Here is an 18,722-nt window from a genome sequence, read left to right on the forward strand (position 1 = left end):
AAATTATTTCATAGTTCCCCGGGCAGACGGTAATAACTGAATTCATGCCATTTCAATAACAAATACTGTTAAAATAACAAAAAATGTTATGGAATAATCTTGCAAAATCCATTTTTGCATAAGAGTCTAACAACAGTTTTTGTTATCATAACCAAATTTGTTATTGGTCAGATGTTGGTTGAAAGTCAAAACAACTTGGGAATAACATTTTTTGTTATGGAAGAATAACTCCAACTGTTATTGGGATGATCGGATTAGTTGTTAAAATAACAAAAAAGAATAACAAAGATTTGTTCGAAGAATAACGCAAAATGTTATAAGTCTGTTATGACAATAACAATCCAATATCAAAAAAATCATAACGGCGAATAACTAATCTTGTTATAAATAACATAAAATGTTATTGGCCTAGTATTTTCAAATAACAAAAATTTTTATTCCCACGTTATTTCTGTCTGCTCGGGTCTAGCAAATTTTAGTAAAGTCCCATAGGGGGTGTATCAAATAATAAAAAAAATCAACTATCAAATTTCAACTTTTTAGAATCATTTTAGCTTAAGGACCCCATTTCATGTCAAAAACAATGACCCCGACGAAATTGGTGAAAATTAATCCTAATTCTAGCCAATTTTAGCAAAGTCCCTTAGGAGGTCAAATAATAAAAAAATCAACTTTCAAAATTTCAACTTTTTAGAATAATTTTAGATTAAGGACCCCATTTCATGACCAAAATAATGACCCCGACGAAATTGGTCAAAATTATCCCAAAGATATTTAACATAAGAAAAAATAATAACTGATTGTCTTATGGACACTTAGAAACTTTTCCATTTGTGCGATGTAGGTATGGTTATTTTAATTCTAAGTCAGAATACCAAACGAATAACAAATCTAGTTATTGGGAGAGTTTTTGAAATGTATAACATTTCTTCTTATTAGCCTGTTATTAAACATTTTCAATGTAATATCACTTCAATACCAAATCTTATTATTTTATCAGAAACTGTTATTATTTTATCTTCTTGATGTTGAAGTTCAGGATAAAATAATAACACTTTTTGTTATTTTAACAGGATTTTTTATTGAAATTTTATTAATTTTTTAAATTACAAGTTGTGTTTTTTAATCTTCTAATAACTTTTTTTTAACAGGAAATAAAAAAATACAATTGCAGTGACTCCAATAGCTTTTGTTCTGACGATCTGTTTCAAACTACAAATTATGTTCGGAAATTTGGTTAACAAATTATGTTATATCTTTTTTGAGAGTGCAGAATCGATGTAAATTTTCACACAGTTCCTTGATGTAATCTCACTGGTGCACATTAATTTATGGCAAAGAGGTACTACACTTTTGCAGTTAACTTGCAGTCTCTGCCCTGTTTTTCTTTGTGTGTGAATGTTTGCGTGAATAAAGATAGATTTTATGTTCTGACGGTGGGGGTGGGTGTGCGAGGCGAAGAAGATCTCGAACGGCAAGAAGGAGGTCGTAACTTTTGCCAAAGGGAATACGGAGAATGGATGGTAGTTTATTAGTTTGCAGCACGATAAATGTGCCCTTCGTGGGTTTGGCAAACGTAGAACTTTGCTCGTTAAAGTGTGCCAATTGTTTTTTTTTTGCGCTAACAAATTGTGTTCTCTTTCAGGTGACTTCTCAACTCTGATCAACAGGTCAGCGGCCAGGGATGGCCCAGATTAAAAATAAATGACTTCAATTAAAAACTGCCATACAGCTCGGGTAATTAGGTCACTGTACTCAACGTACACCGTCACACACACACACATACACACACGTCAGTCTCACGAGGGAGTGATATGGATGCACGCTCTCCGGCATATTATCCGGGGTGACCAATAGCTGTCAGAGGTCTTATCAACTTCAGCAACAGGGGAACGAGGCTGCTCTTCTCTACGGTGGCAAAGTGGTTTAGCTGCATGGATCTGTGCTGTGTAAACTCTGTTGGTCGGATGGTGTTTAAAAATTGATAAGACAACGAGCAGAGTGGTTCGGTGCAGTTTGAGCGAAGTGCAATGTTGCGGCTGGATGAGCAAAAACAAGTCTTGTTAAAGGCTGAGAGAAACAATTAAAACATTGTTTTAAAATCCCACTAATTTGAAATCTTCGGAATCCTTCTAAATCTACAAGTCATGATTCCACCGAACTGGTATTACTCACCGCCTCAAAAAGACCAGCGGCATTGCCAAATAGTTGCTAACAAAACTATCTGACGTTCGTCACTAGAGGCGTTGTGTCACCGACAAAACTTGCTAATGAAACGGTCGTTCACCTGACCACTGAAGTCTTCACATTGCGTGTTGAGTTTTACTCAAATGTGTTGAGGAACGATAGAGTTGTTTTGTTGGGTTTTGACACGGAAAACTAGAAAACAATTAAATTACTGATCAATTTTAAATTAAATAATTGAAAAAAAAATCTAAAGAAACTTTTGAAATTTTTTCACAAATAACAAAATCACATCGAACCTTTCCGTTCCTCCCCTCACAAAAACCTGTTGCGCGATTCTTGCTTTTCTTGTTCCGGTTTATAACTTTGTTTATGTTCTAATCGACTTGTCATTCACCGAGCACGCGTTGCGTTGCTTGATGAGAAAGACAATCCAACTGTGGAGGAAGTTTTGCGATTGCGAAATATTGGCAACCCCAAACTACGACGAGGTTTTGTCACGTTCGGCACATTTGACTATTATTGTTGACGGGGAAAGGATAGTTTGGAATGCTTGCAAATTGCTGTATTGTGTTTGAGTGATGAATTGCTGAGATTGTTTTTATGTTTAGAGGGTTCCAGTGCCCTTCCTCAAGACCACCCTCAAAGAAAATAAGCAAAACCACACAGTAAAAATTGTAAGGTAAAATGCTTAGTAATGCAATAATAACGAAATTTGCAATAGAGACCACAAAAGATCTGGACGCCGTTTAAGTGGATGGTTTGTTTTTTTTTCACCTCTTACAAAAAAAATAATTTAAAAATTAAAAAAAATAAACTTGTGTATTTATGTAAATATTTTCTGGGAATTTTTCGTTGCATGAAATCATTGTTTTTGTAGCTAAAATCTATCGAAATCCGCGGTGAGCCTAAAGTTTTTCGCAACATCGCAATTTTGTGTGATACACTACTGTCCAATGGACATTGTTCAAACAAGCTATTTTCTGCGATTTTCTGAGCTGTTTGGTGTCTTGGGCAAAGTTGTAGATATTGCTTAGCAATTTTCAGAAATAGAGAGTTACACTCTTTATTAAAAAAAATACCGGGTTTAATATTTTGATTTTTCAACAAATCTTTTTTGGCCATTAAAACCTTTTCAAACATTCCATTTTGTAAAAAAAATAAAGTGACAAAATAAATTCTTTGGAAGTGATGCCAAAACCGCAAAAAAAAACTTTCGGAATTTCACAAATAAGCAAAATATTTTTAATCGATCCGAAACATGCTAAATATGATTTTAAAAATGCATTTCAAAATGTTTTCAGGTAATAAAACTTCTTTTTTCATAAAAATATTAAAGTTATTTGAAAAAAAAAATGTTTTTTTGCCCCTTGATTTTTTAGGCAAATATTTGAAGGGGGAAATAAACTTTGAAAAATATTTGCAACGCCTTCAAAGTGAAGTAACAGAATCTTTTGGAGTTTTTTAAATCGACCTATGAAGACCTTTATTATAGAACCTTTTCAAAAACAAATTGTATAGTTATTTGAATACAATACATTTAGCCAAAAAAATCAGCCAAAATGTTTTAATTGTTTAACTTTTATTATGTTTCTGTTTTACTTTTTTCTCTACGAACAAAAAAAAACGATGACAAGATTTTCAGTGATTCTAAGCTCAAAACATGTTTTTCTATGAAGTGTGATTTGTAAATTAATCATCAAATTATGAGTTTCTCAACCCAAAAAAAAAAGTCATCCAAAAAACAGTCCAGACTGGATTATCCGAAGGCCTTGAAAAAAATCTATTTGGGATAATCAAAATTTCGGATAATCGAACCACAACAAAAATATTTTTCGCTAAAGTGATTTAAACTTTTTAAATCCAAGATGGAATTTTAAATCAAGACTTCCATTTCAAAAGCGCCAAACATTCAATATTTTAAAATGTTAGTCTTGATTTCAAAAATAATGAAAACATTTTTTTCCGAAAAGATCGCAAAATTTCACGAACTGATCATATTTTAATAGTGAAAATCGGACCATTACTTTCTGAGATATCGACATGAGAAAATGGTGGGTTGTTTAAGGGGTTAAATACATGTAAACAATCACAAAATTAATATTACAGAAAATTTATTTAATCCGCTTAAAAGTTGAAATTTTGGGTGAAGACTCCCAAGACATATCCCGTGTGCATGACGAAGTCCGATTTTAAAATTTTGATTTTACAAAAAAAAACAAAAATCAAAAACTCACGATTTTTTATATGAAAAACAGAAAAATATTTTTATCTTTTTTAAAATAAACTTTTCGAAAATTGGCCTTCGTCATGCACAAGGGTCCGGTTTAACGAGTCTTCACCCAAAATTTTGAGCCTAATTGGTCAAAGCAATGTTTAGATATCGTGGCACCCGTTTTTTGAAACTGCTAAGTTCAAATAGCTATATCTTGGCAATGATACAACCGAATGTCCTCAAATTTGTTTTGTTAATAGATGAAAATGTATATTTTAATGCCCTGAAAACAGAATTTGAAAAAAGTTTAAGTGTGTGCTCAAACCAACCTCTGACATTTTTGCCAATTAACATGTATGTAACCCCTTAGGTGAGACTTAGAAAACATTAATTTTCCTATTTTTAAACCTTTGCATGGCAATATCTCAGCAACTTAGAGTCGTACCACCAAAGTTGAAAAAAAAATATAAGGAATTTTCTCAGCTATTCAAATATATGTTTTTTAGGGTAGGCAAACATGGGCACTCATTTAAAAAAATGAATAACTGCGATTATTTTCTAAAAAGTTACCTAAAAATGACTATAACTTGAAAACGGTGCACTTTATCAAAATTTCACTGGAGTACTTTTTGATTGCAAATTCGATTTTACATCGAAAAATGAAGTTGAAAAATTGGTGCGATCAAAACTTTGTTTTTTTAATCAGTATTGTTTCAAAAATTCATGACTCGGTCAATGATTTTTTGCCCGAAATTTCTGAAAAGTTGGCATTTGATGTCCTTTAAAACATAGGGTATTTCAACCATTTGTGGACACCCTAGTAGAGCCGAATGAGTGTAAAAATTTTCAATATTTTAAGCATTTTTCATAACCTTTTGTACAACACAATGAAATCTGAAGTCTTTTGCACAATTTTTACTATTTGTTTCATCAGTTAACGTCATGATTCGAAATCCGGACACTTAGTACCATATATTTTTTTGTTATAGCTGGCAAAAAATCATGAAATAAGTTGGAAATGTAGAAATATCATCTGGATTTAGTATAAACAATCAGTTTTAAGAGAATGCATGCAAAATATGTCTTTTCTAACCATTTTTCATCAGAATTTGAAAATTAAAATGACTTGTTGTGCTTCGAATCCCGGACACTGATAAAAGCTGATTCGAAATCCGGACACTTTTGAGTCGAATTCCGGACACTCGTGTTTGCTAATAAATCGCACAAATTTGGACTGAAATGTTAGTGAATGGCATTCTTTGGGTCTCAAATAAGCTGTTAACATCAATACAATCGATAGTTTGTATAAAACTTTGCTAGAATTTAAGGAAATCAAACACATAAATTTCTGCTCTGTCTTCCCGGTGCTTCGGACGCTTATGAAATATTTCCGTTGAAATGTTTCGCATTTTTGATAAACTTATAATTTTATTTTATTTTATTGCTTTGGCATTAACTACAGCGTTCAAACAAACTTTAAATGAAAATTGATGTTACAATTCATCAAATAACACAGTTTTGACATTCATAATGCGAACTTATATCCAAATAATTGATAAAACAAGTTGAAGTGTCCGGGTTTCGAAGCGTCCGGGAATTCGAATCATGACGTTATTTGTTTTGAGCAGAAAAATAGCCATTTGAAAAAAAAAAAATTATTTTTGCCTGTTGCCATAATCCGATTGTGGTTGACCGAAACTTAACAATAGATTTGTTTAGAGTTGCTGATGAAGCCACACATGATTATTTAAAAGAAATGTTTTGTTATTGATTTATTATTATAAAAAATCATTTTTAACTGCAATTATGATGCTTCAGTTAAGTACAATCAATTATAGTTTTGAATAATTGTAAATTCTTACGACTTCAGCAATTTTGATACTTTTAACATGAAAACAGCTTTATTTATACTCATAAGGCTGGTACAAATATTTTTAAAAAAATTTGTCACCCCCCCCCCCCTTCAAAATTGGCCCGAAAAATCAGGGGGCAAAAAAAATATTTTTACAATAAACTTCAAAATTTCAATGATAATTTAAGTGCAACCAGCTGAAATCAAATTAAAATACATTCTTCTGCGTTTAAAATCATTATTAGCATGTTTGGGTTTATTAAAAAATCTTAAGATTTTTTGAAAATTTTCGATGCAAAATCTTTTTTTTCGATACAATTTTTGTTTTTGTCAGATCTTAGTTTTTTTTGAAAACTAATGATTGCAAAACAACTGAACTAGTGTTTAATGCATTTTAAAACACTTTTTTCATTTAAATGTGAAGACTATGGCTTGTTATTTAAATTTTTATATTTTTTTATTTTTGCCCCCTTGACTTCGGCCAGGGCCGAGGGACAAAAACTTTTTTAAATATTTGCATCGGCCTAATTGAAAAAAAATATGCGCTTAGGTTGAAAACAAGAGGCATTTATTGCATGTTTAAAAGAAACTTTTGCTTAAATACACAGTTTTCTTAATTTTTGAAGGTTAAATTGACAGGGGTCCACTTTTGGAAAAGTTTGGATTTTCGTTGTCCTATATTGAACCCCTCTAATTTTTGTTCGAAAATTAGGAGTTCTTCGCTTTATTTTAGTAAAGTTCCTTAAACATACATTATTTCGACTTGTTGAAGTTAAATATTCAGTCAAAAAATGATTGGATAGTTGATTCAATCATAAAATACAAATGCAGTTTTGTTGTGAAAATGCTAGTGGCCATGGCTGATTTCAGATGTCAAACTCAAAACACTTGTTTTGGTGAAAAGGACAATTCAATGTCAGTCAACATTGTTTTAAATGATGCTGAACATGCCAAATAAAAGATTTGTAGACAACAACACGCCTGAACTTGTGATTTTATTGAATTTTTCATCGAACCCCTTCAGAGCGTCCACTGTAGGAAAGGGGTTCACTAATGGAGAACGAAAAATTAAAAACATTGTTTTTTTTTGCAAATCAAGTTTTCGTGACAAAAAATTTAATTAAAAATAACTTAAAAAAAATTATCGTGTATGTTTTTTTTTTCAGTGCAGTTCTTATCCCTACCTACACAGAAAAAAATATGTGAATTTACTCGACACGGAAAAAATGAATCACATGTAAACTCAGTTGATGTAAACTTGAGATTCGACGTAAACGGTTGAATCACACGTAAAATCATGTTTTTACGTATAATTTGTCGCAAATTTACATCAATTTGCATTTAAATTTAAATGTTTAATGACGTGCAAAAGTGTTACATCATAAATGATGTAACATTCGGAAATATTTTTTTGTGTGTACAACTTTGCCGAAGACATCAAATTGATCAAAAAACTCCTTCCAAAGAAACAGATTTTTGAAATTTCATGTATCATTTTTGTATGGAAGTTGCCAAATTTGTATGGAAAATTATATGGACAAACTAATGATGCAAAATGGCTTCTTTGGGCATACCGAAGGCACCAACAAAAAAAAAAATACAAAACAATCGGATTAAAAAATCAAAAAAAATCGAATGACCCAAATCTCACAGAATTGCTCTGCTACCTGGCACTAGTAACATTTTTTTAGCTTATAGGATTATGCCGTGGATATTTCGAAGAGCTCTTGTAAAATCCTGAATTTCAAATATGAGCTAGATTGGTGGGCATTCGAGGTTTGAATTGAGAAAACCACTTTTCATGTAATACATTCTCTAAAGTCAACTGTATCGAGCGCAGCATAGCTGGCTGTGTGACCTCAAAAACCCTGTGCCGAAATGATCACCAGTTCTTCATTTTCGTCTTCTTCGCACTCGTGTTCCAGCTCTCGTTATAAATGGGTATCATTTATTTATTAATCGGCGCACGATCGGTGCTTATTGTTATTAGCTTCGGCTGATTATATTGATATTTATTTTATAGAATTCCAACCCCTTCCTTTTCGCGGCTTGTTGGCGAGATATCATCATCAACGAGCAGTACGGCCCTCAGCCTCTGCCTCGCGATGGCGAATAAAAGACGACCAACACCACAAAAGAAGCCTCACCGAGCGAGATAAATGCGGATAAATGAGCAATATTTGCGGGCTTTTGTGGCCCGATCGGCAGTCGTTGGTCGTGGTCGTGATAAATCAATTCAACAGCCGTCGCTCCTTCGTTGTTTACCTTGCGCTCCAAGATTGCGCGATGTGACAGGAGGTGTCTCACCTTAAGGTGAAAGCTACCTTGGTTAAATGTCAAGTGTCATTGCCGATTCAACCAACGGGTTGTGTTGTCGATCGTAATCTACGAACAACGCTGGCAACACTGGCCCTTCTAAATTTGAATAGAATGTCACGCGGTAACCTTTTCCTGATTCTTGTCCCAGATTCGGTGTGGTGAGCCTAAAATCGGCATCGGTGCCGAGAGCGTCTCAAAAATGCGGACGAAGTTCAGCTAAATCTGGTCGAAGTCGTGAATTTGTGTGGTACACAATGCTGCACGGCACGGTGAAGACCCGGTTTTATTTGGGGAGTCAACCAGCTGAGTTTGTTGTTGGTGTGCAGAAGGTTGACTCTTCAAACGACAAAGAATTTGGGACAGGTCATCGTGACTAGGGTGGATTAGACACGGTAGAAAGTTTTAAGAAACAGTGAAGTTCCTCCAACGTGGATTTTTGATACGTTAAAATAAGATAGACTCGATGTCAGGCATTACTAATAGGTAGCAGACCTTGAAAATTTGAATTTGTCGTACCCCTACCTCTTCTTCATTTCAGTTGTACCCTTTTCCGGTCAGACAGGAAATGACTCAGTCTTCACTTTTAATAGCTAGATTCACATATCCCTTTCGATTTACCTAAACATCGCAGTTATGGCACACGCTAAGCCAAAACACCCCAAAGTCGTTGAGTTGCTTCGCGTTCCCGAGCCCCGTCCGTTATCTTCCAACTCCAATTTCCAACTCGGTATGGAAAAACAAAAATTAAATTACTAACCCCCGAAATGACCTCCAGGCACGAAAACGCAACCGAGCGCGTACAAATAAGCAAAAAAAAAAAAAGCTGAAACGTTATTAGAATTTACAATTTCCTTTGGCGTTGGGTTTGGACGTTTGGACCAAGGGGCGGTTATTAGAAACTGCAGTCTTGCAGCATTTTTTGTTTTGCCCTCGGAACCGCGTGCGTTATTTCGATTACCAAAGTTTTATGTTTTGCCTTGCAGACCGTGACTAGACATAACAGAGGGTGTGGTGCAGGGTTTATGCTTTGTTGTTTGTTATTTTTTGCTTGGTTTGTATTTTGGGAGGAGTTTTGCGTACTCCGATATCTTGATCTAATGAGGTTGTTTTGCGGATCGTTTTTGTGTTGGCAAAAAAAAAATACGTTTCCGGTGCTTTATGGCAAATTTATCATACCAGCAGCAGTTTCATACCATTACGTCGCTATCGTGATAACTTGTCAAACGTGCATTTTGGGCCAAATTGAAAAAAACAAAACGTGTTTGTTTACATTGCGTGCTTTTGTTTTTGTTTGTTCAAGGTCAAACATTAAAACGCGTTTGTCTCGGAACGTCAAAAAGCGACGTGCGACAAGTTAGCACGACACCGTCGATTTGCAATCTGAATACATGTGCATTTTTGTGTAGTTTTTTACAATAATAATAAACTTAGCAAAACAAAATTTTAGTTGCATTTTTTTTGAAAATGGAAAAAAATAAATAAATGAAATTGAAAAAAAACTGAAATATTTTTATTCAGAATGCAATTAAAAAAGATGAAAACTGTTAAAGCAGAACTCTTAGGATAAAAAATCACTTGCTCAGAGTTGGAAAATACGTCAAAAATATGGGACTTCATCAAAACCAAGGGAAAAATGTAATTTAATTTAAATTTAATTTAAATTTAATTAAATAAGTGATATATATGGAGTACAATTTGATGATTTAGATTAAAATATATATAAAAACGTTACTTGACACACCTCAAGGTGGTTGCAGCCTTCCTCACATTGACATAGTTATATTTTTCATGTGATAGGATTGTCATATCTTCAATCTTTTGGGCGTGTTAGAAAGGCCTTCTGATTACCCACAAACGATGATTCTCAATAAATCTTTTAAATCAAAAAAATGTTGAAAAGTGTTACTTTTCGAAACAAGTGCTGAAAAGTTCAACTTTTCAGCACCCATTTGAGTGCTGAAAAGAAGAACTTTTCAGCATTTATTTTGAAATGTGTTGCTATTCGATTCTGTTATTTTTGGTACAGAAAAGTAGGCTATTTCGTCGTTCAAGAATGACAGGAAAAGTAAGTAGTTTCACGACGGAATTGCAAAAAGGTATTTTAAATACCTTTCTAAAAATGTATAACATGACGGGTTTCTTTAAAAAACCCCCCTTTTTACAATCATCCGAACTTTTGTTAAAATCATATTTTTAGCAAAACTTTTGAAGTACTTCACAAAACTTCATACATAATATTAACTTGGGAACTTGTGGGACTTCCATACGGATCGAATGAGACCAGAACGGTCCAAATCGGGTCATCCAGTACGGAGATAATCGAGTTCATTTTTTTTCGGTGCACGGACTTACAGAAATTTGCTCAGAATTTGATTCTGAGTCGATATGTATACGTGAAGGGTGGGTCTAGGTGGTCAAATTAAGAAGTTGTTAAGAAGTTCATTTTTCGAGTGATTTCATGGCTTTTCCTCAGTAAGGTGAGGAAGGCAAAAATTTTTATATGCTTGTATCATTTGATTACTACGATTTAGTTAATTTTTTTATTGAGTTTATAATTCATTGATGGATAGACAATTCAAAGCATTTAGATTTTTTTCCGTTAAAAAAAATCATGGAAAACTAATGGATAGGGCAAGTGATTTTTCACGGCATGCCAATTACAAAACATTGAAATTTTACGTCAGTTTCACGGTACTTTAAAAACTGCCCAAAATAAACGTCAAAATGTATTCTTTCAGCAAAATTATAAACAGAAAAGTGTCTCAAAAGTTAGCAGTGCTGATTAATGTTCTTATAAAATCTGTTTGAAATTTTGTGGAATGAAGAAACTATTTGCATTTTTTTGATTATGCTAATCAATATTTTCAAAAAATAATTGTAGATCTGATATGAAAAACTTCATTATTTGTTCAATTTGGTGTCTTCGGCAAAGTTGTAGGTATTGTTGAGAACTATTGAGAAAAAAATAAGTACACAAAAAAAATTGCGGATTTTTTTATCAACTTTATTTTTACTAAAACTCAATTTCCCATATTTTTTTATTTTCGAGATTTTTTTATACGTTTTAGGGGACAAAAATCCACAACTTTTGAGCCATAGAGAAACATGGTCAAAAAATCTGCCGCCGAGTTATGAATTTTTGAAAAAAAAACAGTGATTTTTGGAAAAAATCGAAGTTTCATGCAAAAGCAACTTTGACATTATTTTTTAATGCAAAATTGAATTTGCAATCGAAAAGTAATTCACAGATTTTTTGATAAAGGGCTCCGTTTTCAAGATATAGCCACCGAAAGTTTGATTTTAGCGAAATAATTGCAGTTTTTCAATTTTTTAAAAATAGTGACCATACGTGACCATTTCTAAAAATATTTTTTTTAAAAAGTTCAGAAAATTTGCTATAAAATTGTCTGAGAGACATTGAAGATTGGACCTCGGGTTGCTGAGATAGAGCCGCTTTAAGAAAAAGAAACACAAAAATTGAAGTTTTCTTAATCTCACCAAAATAACCCACCATTTTCTAATGACGATATCTCAGCAACTAATGGTCCTATTATCATTGTTAATACATGAATCATTCGTGAAATTTTCCGATCTTGTCGAAACTTACATTTTTAAAGGGCCAAACATTGAATATTACGCCCATTTAAAATGCTAGTCTTGATTTAAAAAAATTCAAAATATTATTTTCGAAAAGATCAGAAAATTTAACGAATTTTTCATGCATAAACATTGAAAATCGGACCATTAGCTGCTGAGATATGGTCATTAGAAAATGGTGGGTTGTTTTGGTGAGATTAAGAAAACTTCAATTTTCGTGTTTCTTTTTCTTAAAGCGGCTCTATCTCAGCAACCCGAGATCCAATCTTCAATTACTCTTAGACAATTTTACAGCAAATTTTCTGAACTATTCAAAAAAATATTTTCAGAAATGGTCACTCATGGTCACTATTTTTAAAAATTGAAAAACTGCAAATATTTCGCTAAAATCAAACATTCGGTGGCTATATGTTGAAAACGGAGCCCTTTATCAAAAAATCTGTGTTTTGGGAAATTGAGCTTAAGTGAAAAAAAGGTTGATCAAAAAATCTGCAATTTTTTTCCGTATACCTATTTTTTTCTCAAAAGTCCCCAACAATACCTACAACTTTGCCGAAGACAACAAATTGATCAGAAAATTCACTCAAAAGTTACAGCTGTTTCAATATTTACATACCATTTTTGTATGAACAGCAGCCAAAATTGTATGGAGACATGTATGGATGAACCAATGACGCAAAATAGCTTATTTGGTCATAGGGAAGGCCCCCACAAAGTTTGAGCCAAATAAAAAAATACAAATAAAATCAATTTCTGGTTTTGGTAGAGAATTTCTCTGATCTTGTTTTATACAAGAAAAGCTCTTCATTCAATCTTTATAATCCAAACAAAAATAACTGTGAAAATGCGGTGTAATATAAGTTATATTGAAGTAAAACGAAACATAAGTGTTTTCAGATAAGTTTGTTCACATTTAAGAAAACATTAAGCCAACTCAACCACCTTTGTTGATATTAAAACGATTGCAAGTCACGTTTGTATACGGACCAGCGTTTATTCCTCTAGAATTGTTTGTTTTGGTTCGCGGAAATCCTAGCCATTGATGCCGGTGAGCCGTTTTTCATACTCCCCAACCCACCACTAATGCTTTGCTCTACTTTTCACAATCTTGATCAATAAATCTCTACGCTAATACTACTGTTAGAGCTCCACTCTATAACCACCATTAAACGAAGCCATTGAACTCGATTTTCACCTCTCCCCCAAAAATCATCTGCCGTACGCTTACGAAATTGCGTCACCAGAGAAACCGATACCAACTCAGTCTTGTAGTCGTTGTGATTGATTGTCATAAACCACCAAAAACAAATTATTTAGATATTTTTTTGTGTAATTCAATAAAGTTATGACGAAAGTGTTTTTTTTTTTCAAAATCATCAAAATTTTAAATACGTCAAGATGGCACATTTTTACAACAGCCAATCCCATCTCGGAGTGCATTTAACACATTAAGATAATGAAATCGCATTTCGGTGCTAGAAAATCTCACACAAACACACGAACCGACTAGTGGTCTTCTGGTAGTAGACGCAACGTGTTCGAGTTCAGAGGCAAGATCCGTCGATGAGCTATTTATAGCGCCAGTCGAAGCATACATAACAGAGTCGCAAATGGTAAACGAGAAAGATGACAGTCGCGGAGTCGTTAGTATTGGTGGCAGTGCATTAGAACTGTAGGTGGCGGTGAAGCACAAACAAAACGATGCTTTATTTTTGAGAAAAATAAACGCACCCTGAAAGGCGAACTGCCTTTCAGTCTGACCCACTAACAGTGGCCGACGGCATCATCATCAGCATCAGCTTTGAGGGATACTCTTGATGAGTTCAAAGAAGACTGCGTTGGCGTTTACTGGGACTATCCTACACCCAAACGAAAAAGATCTGACCGACAGTGTCAAATCGAACGGAATGTCACCAATACATGCTCACTTTTGACGCATCGCTGATAGAAGCTGCATGGAATAACATGACTTGCTCAAATTAACTAAATTTTACAGCTTCTAACAAATTTGAAACATTTTTAACTTTCAAGTGTCAAACGCTCTGCCCTCCTTCCAGCGTGAACAACATAATCAAATTCTGCTCATCCAAGTGCAAACAACCAAGCTTGACCTGCTGCCAAAATTTGGTCGAGCCCCGCGCCGGGTTGGACCGAACAAGTTTGTGCCAGTCGTCGCCGGCTGGTCTGCATAATTTTTTGCTCCGGACTTTCGATTTTGCCCGGCAAACCTTCTCCTCCTCCTCGTGGTAGGTTGATATGGGCAGAGCCTCCCGAAACTGCGTTCCTCGCGGTGGTCTAGCATAAAATCGATATTCATCCCATTTCCTGATTTTGGCGTTGCGGTTTGTGATGATGAAGGGAGTTGATTGCTACCGCGGTAGTGTCAATCCGGAATTGATCGTAATTTGACTCGGGTTAGATTGGTTGTTGATTAAATTGGCGGGTTTAGTGCGCCACTATCAGCGAGTCCGGATCACAAAACGGTCAGCTAATTATTTAATCTGATTGACCGGCAGTGATTGACTGAACTGGGTCAGAGCGGTGTTTTCCGATTTGGACTGAGATTACATAGGTCTGAGAATGGTTTGTCAAGAAATCGAAACATTCGTCCAGAACTACAAATCGCGTTCCTTTTTTTATGACGAACATTGAAGTTTGATATGTCAGATGATAGGGTTTTACTCAAAGTAGGTGCCACCGGTAACCGGTTCCAGATTGGTCAGGATGGGTCAGCAAACAACGGCATGACCGTAGATTGACGAATCTTTCAACTTCATTAAGTTTGATAGGTCGGATGATAGGGTTTCTCTCAAATTCTAGAAGTGTCCCCAAGGGGCCACCGGTAACCGGTTCCAGATTGGTCAGGATGGGTCAGCAAACAACGGCATGACCGCAGATTGACGAATCTTTCAATTTCATGAAGTTTGATATGTCGGATGAAGGGGTTTCTCTCATGTTCCGGAAGTGTCCCATGGTGCCACCGGTAGCCGGTTCCAAATTGGTTAGGATGGGTCTGCGAACAACGGCATGACCGCAGATTGACGAATCTTTCAATTTCATGAAGTTTGTTATGTCGGATGATGGGGTTTCTCTCATGTTCCGGAAGTGTCCCCATGGTGCCACCGGTAACCGGTTCCAGATTGACCAGGGTGAGTCCGTGAACGACGGCATGACCGTAGATTGACGTATCTTTCAATTTCATGAAGTTTGATGTGCAACATGTTGGGTTCCCACCAAGTTGGCCGTACCGGGGAACTGGTTCGAAATTACCCGGAAGTGGCCAGTAACACTCCAGAGTAGTTCTGTCAATCGTGTATTGTGTTTTTAGTAAGTTTAATCGATCTACTTCAACTGTCGTAAGTGAATTGGTATCGCATTTACGTGAACAGCAGTAAAAAATGTTTTTTTCTGATGTTCCGGATTTCCGGAACCGGTAGGGCAGGGGTGCCCAACCATTTGGCCCTGCGGGCCAGATCTGATTATTCTGAAGCAGTGGCGGGCTGGAATTAATATTTGATAAAAGTTGAAAAAGTAAACACATTTTTTTCAATTTTCTTATGATTGAGTTTTTTTAAAGCAAATACATAAAAGAACTAGTGTTGCAAATATGATTCATATATCTTGATTTTTAAAATAAAAAACAGAAAATTCAAAAAATTTGTTTATTTGACTTATTTTAATTTTTGTTTGTTTAAAATTTTATAGATATTGTTTTTGACGATTGCAATTAAATACCTTGATATATTTTTTATAAAAATTGGGGGCAATTAAATACCTTGATATATTTTTTATAAAAAAAAAAACATTGAAATTTCAATAATCATTGCAAGTTTTTGAAGTTTTTGATACACAATATTCAAAAAATATTTCCAGCGATCTATTTTCAGCATGAACAATTTGATTTTTAAGCTTTTTTTAAAAAAAACTTTATCACTAAAAAGTTGTTTTGGAAAAATACATAAGTTTTGCTTACTTATTTATTAAAAAAAAAGAAAATAGAAAAAAAAACTTGAAATTAAAGTAAAAACAGTTAAAACTGAAAGAAATAACAATTAGTCTTTTTTTGTAAATTTTAAGATAATAATCGAAGTTTATTCATAAAAAATTTACGAATGGATATTTTTGTTTTCCTGCACATTTTTTTCAGTTTGATAATATCAATATAAAAATTATAAGAATTAAATTCAAACATGAAGAATGTTCTTGCAATATGTTAAAACTTGATCTCAAGCTTATTTTTTAATTCAGACAATAATTTAATTTATTTAATACTTCATGAACAGCCCTACGGGCCAGTCATAGAATTATTTTAGAAAGCCGTCGCGGGCCGGATGAAATGGCTTCACGGGCCGGATCCGGCCCGTGGGCCGGACGTTGGGCAGGCCTGCGGTAGGGCAAAGTATAGAAAATGCCTGTCAAATGCAACCCAGAGCATCTTGATTGGTTCAAATTTGCCGGAGATACAGACCGGCAAAGTTGGAGTCACAAAAAGTTCTTTTTTCGGTTGTAGCAGATTCACGGTGGCTACATGGACCAAATCCGATTTTCTGAGTCGGTTTCGGAAAGGGGACATCCTAAGCTTTCATTTGAGATCAAGAGAACCGGAAGAGAACCGAGTTTGGGGTCGAAAAGGACCCCAATAGCTTTAATGTTACTTTTTTATGGACGCTCCCCTAGGGGTCGTCCGAGGTTGATTTGTTTTGCAAGATGTGTATTTAAAAATTAATTTAAAAAATTTATAGAAATTTTCAAAAAGGCCGAAAACGACCCCAGTACCGTAGGAAGGTTAAGCTATTGTTTTAATTTTGTAAATCTAAACAAGAAATGCCCAACGAATTGACCAGGCTTTAAGTTTTTGTCGATTTTTATTTTTGAATTTTAAGTTACAAGTAAATATAATTTGAATGATCAGTAAGAAATTGTTTTAAACCATTATTCTTCATAATTAATATCAACATTTAAAATATTTGTTTTAATCTTTGTTGAACCTACCTTAACTTTCCACCAGCCTTCACATAACGTTTGAAAAATTCCGCTCAGCTCCAAAATAAAAGTAAAACCGTGTGTGTCACGTTCCACTTTAAATGCCACTTTCTTCAACCACCGGCAAGTGTATTTTCCAAACAGACAGCAGTCGTGAGTGGTTTTCCCTTTTTTTCGTAGATACTAATTAAAACGGCCTCCTAAATTTGGCCATTTATTACGCCGCCGGCCGCATCAAATTTAGCTGCTCCACACAATAAAAGTGCCACCCATAAATTCGGTCACTTTTCCAGTGCAGGAAAACAACACTAACACAACGCTCTCTCACTTATACAGACAGACAGACAGACAGACGAATCATTAACTTGAACACTTTGCTTCGCTTTCGATTGGTTTTCTTTTCTTTTTCGTTTTTGCTTATTTTTCCACCGTTTTTCACTGGGAGAGGTGTGCTTCTTCTTGTTTCTTTTTCTTCGACGATGACGATACAAACTATTTGATTGCTAAATATTTGCTGTTTTTCCTTCTATTTTATTATATTTACACTTGGGAAGCTTTTCGTTTTTTTCCTGCGATTAATGGCGAAAAGGGACACCGGACTGGTTTTGTTGTGTTTCTTCTTCACTTGGATCTCGAAATTCGACAGAAATTTTCACTTTTTCTTGTTTTTCTTTTATTCGCAGTGTTGGAGATTCATCGGTTATGATGATGCTACATTTAACTTATCACTTATTTTTTTCCTTATCGGTAAGCACTTTAGCAATAATACACTTAAACTCTGCAGTGAAGATTTACTTTACACGTAAGCTTACTAGTACTATCGATGAGATTACAAACTAAAGGTGCCTAGGCGAAGTGTGCGCACGTCGACTAGCGGGGGTTCGAACACTGGAAAAATAGTGAGAACCCTCGTTTCTTCTTCTTTTTCAATTGGTGATTTAAGTACACCAAAAACTGGACAGTGTTGACCACTAGTGTTGTTCTCTGGATTGACTTTTTGCTTTCACTGGGTAGATGAGCGAGTTTGCTTCTTCACAGGATGGCAGCACTGGTTGGTTGGAGTTGTCAATCTGAAATGAAAAAGAGAATGAAAATAATTAGAGAATGTTAGCATTAAAATGTTGAGGCTGATCATTGCATAATTTTGTGATTTTGTGACAGCACAAGTTATGAAAAATAACCTCTAATATTGTGTAAAATTACATCATTTTATGTGTAATTTAGATTATTCTACTTAAATTGTCGTCAAAGTACACAACAAGTGTGCATTATTCAACAACAATCTTAATTAATTTCTTATCTAAATTTCGCTAATAATATTTTAACCTGTTTTGAGGCAAAAAAATATGGCACAACCTGTCTGTAAAAATTTAGTTAGATGTGTGATTTTATCTCATCAAGTTACATCAAATGAGAGATAAATAACTCGAATCACTATCAAATATCCAACTCGTCATATTTACACTTTTGTTCTCTGTGTATCAACAATTTTAAAGGACTGAAAATCAATTCCAAAGGTCCAAAATTTGCATCGTTTGACCACAGACAAGCAGGCGTAAATCATTGAATTTT

At 34.5% G+C, this 18,722-nt stretch overlaps 1 protein-coding gene across 3 annotated transcripts in view; it reads right to left on the reverse strand.

Annotated features, from left to right (window-relative positions):
- LOC6034233 (ecdysone receptor) overlaps positions 1–18,722 on the reverse strand; it is a 443,529-nt gene that overhangs the window by 331,801 nt on the left and 93,006 nt on the right. For all 3 annotated transcript variants that reach the window (XM_038253383.1, XM_038253384.1, XM_038253382.1), the window contains one exon: positions 17,160–18,220. The gene's annotated coding sequence lies outside the window, so the exon portion shown is untranslated. The remainder of the gene's footprint in view (positions 1–17,159; positions 18,221–18,722) is intronic.

This window comes from Culex quinquefasciatus, chromosome 2 (assembly GCF_015732765.1).
Source record: "Culex quinquefasciatus strain JHB chromosome 2, VPISU_Cqui_1.0_pri_paternal, whole genome shotgun sequence".
NCBI classification, from domain to species: domain Eukaryota; kingdom Metazoa; phylum Arthropoda; class Insecta; order Diptera; family Culicidae; genus Culex; species Culex quinquefasciatus.